This window comes from Anomalospiza imberbis, chromosome 4 (genome assembly GCF_031753505.1).
Source record: "Anomalospiza imberbis isolate Cuckoo-Finch-1a 21T00152 chromosome 4, ASM3175350v1, whole genome shotgun sequence".
NCBI lineage: Eukaryota > Metazoa > Chordata > Aves > Passeriformes > Viduidae > Anomalospiza > Anomalospiza imberbis.
The window spans coordinates 38,073,329-38,076,419 of record NC_089684.1 but is presented as its reverse complement, the minus strand read 5'-3'; the positions used below and the strand labels follow the sequence as shown (position 1 = coordinate 38,076,419).

The 3,091-nt window shown below is 38.8% G+C and overlaps 1 long non-coding RNA gene across 1 annotated transcript; it reads right to left on the bottom strand.

Moving 5' to 3' along the window:
• Positions 1-805: 805 nt before the first annotated feature.
• Positions 806-2,669, bottom strand: LOC137473411 (uncharacterized). The gene is made up of 3 exons (XR_010998779.1): positions 2,287-2,669; positions 1,311-1,426; positions 806-960 (listed from the first exon to the last, which is right to left on the bottom strand). It is a non-coding gene; the product is annotated as an uncharacterized lncRNA (long non-coding RNA).
• Positions 2,670-3,091: the final 422 nt, after the last annotated feature.

Below are 3,091 nucleotides of genomic sequence, written 5' to 3'. Positions count from 1 at the left end.
CAATTTTCCAGGGGTTTGCCAAGCAAATCTTGAATGCCTCAAATCTTCCACAGTGTGTTTGATATATCAGGAGGAAGAGACAGTAAACTATCCATGAGGGTAGCACAGATCATAGCGTCAAATGCATGACATTTATACACCATAAACTCACTTTAAATACCCTCCTACAACAAGTACTGTAACATTAGAGAGGGCAAAGTTGGAAAATACTGATTGTGACCATGTGTAGAACAAGGATAATTTATTTTTAGCTTTGTATTTCTGTTCTAATACAATACTACCACCCAACATACATGCATATGGATTTCTAAAACATTATCTTATATTTTAAAAAGCTGCTGTAAGCAAGAGCCAGAAAATGAATATGTGCATGTTTGGTTTACATCATGTTATAGAGGTGCATAATTCACTGAGGGTAGGGAAAACTTATATTCCCCTCATGGATTCACATGAATTCATGTTTTCCTCTCCACTCCAGGGTGCAATTCCAAAATTTATTCCATTATAAAAACAGGCTGTCAATACCTCTGTTTCAATATTGCAGAAATTGGCAGCCTTTGAAAAGAAGCAATTAAATCACTGCCAGCACCATCAGAGGGCTTTCACTCTTTGCTGTTATGGCACTGAATAATCTGAGAGCAAAGTTACAAGGATGGCAATGAGAAGGGAAAAAGACAACTTTCCCTTTATACCTGAGTTTAGTCACAGGTTATTTACAGTTCTTCACTGATACAAAGGCCTTGTGCAAGGGTTGTATACTGCTGTTGTGAAATACCTGAAAGGCAGAAGAAGGACATTGACCTTTAAATTCCTGCAATTAATATTTGCTTGCATTTTTTGCATCCACTAAGAGGAGGGGCCTACCAGGAAAGGAAAACTCACAATCATCTTCTGCTCAAACCTTTATGACAGAGACTCATAGTCCTTCTCATCCATCATGTACAGCTCCAACTAAAATCCCTGTCAAGACAACCATAGCATGCTTTAATCCAAATTGACTGTGTCTTATTCTGCTTCTTAAATCTATATGCAATTAGATTTTCTATTCAAGTTACCAAGACCTTGGAGACCTTGTTATTTGCATGAGTTCAGCAAATCTCTGAGCCTCACTCTCCTGACAGCAGCCACACTTGAATCTTACACCTATGAGAAAATGATGATTGACAACATATGTAATGACTAAAACATAACTCTACTGGCTGCACTTTCTCTCTCTGATCCCCCAAATAGTTACTCAAATGAAAATTTTTCGAAAGAGTCTGAAGAGAAAATCTGAGCACAGCTGACTGCCTACTGCAGAAGCTACCTACCTTGAGAAAATCCAGCACCAAATGCACCATTATATTTGTTATTTGGGCTAGTGATTATACTAAAACAGAAACTCCTGCATTTCCTGTGAAAAACTGCAAAGGCGTCCATGACATTTCTAAAAAGGAAAAAAAAAAGCTGCATGAGTTTAATCTCTTTTCTTCATTTGGTTTTATCCCTATCATGGTTTAAGCCCAGCCAGCAACTAAGTACCATGCAGTCACCAGCTCATTCTCACCCCTCTCCTGGTGCAAATAGGAGGAGAATCAGAAAAAAGTAAAGGCCACAGATTTAGAAAAGAGAAGTTTAGCAATTGCAATAGATTCAACAATAATCATAATAATAGTCATGAAAAGGGAGATAACTAAAAGAAAGGGGGGACTAAAACCCAAGGCAGACAAGTGATCCACAACACAATTGCTCAGCACCTGCTGAGTGATGCCCAGCCCATCCTGAAGCACTGAAGCACTGATCAGCATCTTCCACCAAACTTACCCAGTTTACATACTGAGTGTGATCATCTATGGTGTGGGACAAACTATGGAACAGCCCTTTGACCAGCTCAGATCATCTCTCCTGGCTATGCTCCCTCCCAAGTCCTTGTGTACCTGCTGGCTGGCAGAGCATGGGGAAAACTCCTTGACTTGGCAACAGCCAAAACAGCTGCTGTGCAACCAAAACAGCAGTGTGCTAAATCCAAAATCCCAACCACACCAGGAATAAAATTGACTCTATCCCACCCTAATCCAGGACAACTTCCTATCCTGAATTGTTGTTGTCAGGCCAGACTTGGCACACAACATCTTCAGTGGACTGGGACAACTTGTGACAATGTGTGACTGTGCATAATAAGGTGGGAGGAGAGATTTTGGCTAGCAGTATGTTCATCAAAATGCTGAACTTCTACCCTAGGGAAATGCCACAGGATCTTTCATCATAAGGCAGATATTTCCCTGTCTCCTTACCCAATTTCCTTACCTTCTCAACAAGGGAGAGCAGAGTCAGAGCCAGAAACTGGTATTTGAGTCCAGATATGGCATGTATTCCAAAGTTGATGACTCAGTCTCAGAATTATTCCCTCTGGGTTGAGATTGTAAAAGGCCACTGTGGTCTCTGCCAGGTGGTAATGTCAGAAACAAGAGTATTGCTATTAGCGTTTAACAGGTAATACCGCTTATTTCATGGAGTGGGTTTCGTTCCAGATAGGGATTTAAATTTATTTATTTTAATGATCTAACTTGTTGACAAATAAACATTTGACAAAAAATGTATAATTTAATCCTGGCAAACTACATCACAACTTTAGCTTTGCTTTAAATTTGAATTCAGCTATTTATTATATCACCCTTTGCCAGAATTGGGCAGTAAACCACTTTCATATTCAGAAGAATGTTTCCATTCAAAATTTACATTTAAAATTGCAATAAGATGCTGGATCTCATTCTTTTGGAGGAAATTGTATTGCATTACATTAGCTACATTTCTAGAGAAATACATTCTGCTTCCTGTATCAGTTTCCATTATCTGAGTGCATTACTCACCCATTTTTATCATGGAATGTGGCAGCTAGTGTAATTCCAAGTGTCACAAACCACAGCTACAAAACAGATTGGTTTGCTGTTAATTATTTAAATACTGCATCCTGTGCATAATGAATTTCTTACCTACAGTCATGATGTATTATTGACAGCTTGGAAGACTAAATCTATTGCTGCCCAGCATAATTCTGAAATATAATTTATGGTGGTTATTTGGAGAACTATATCGAGTACATTAAAGCCAT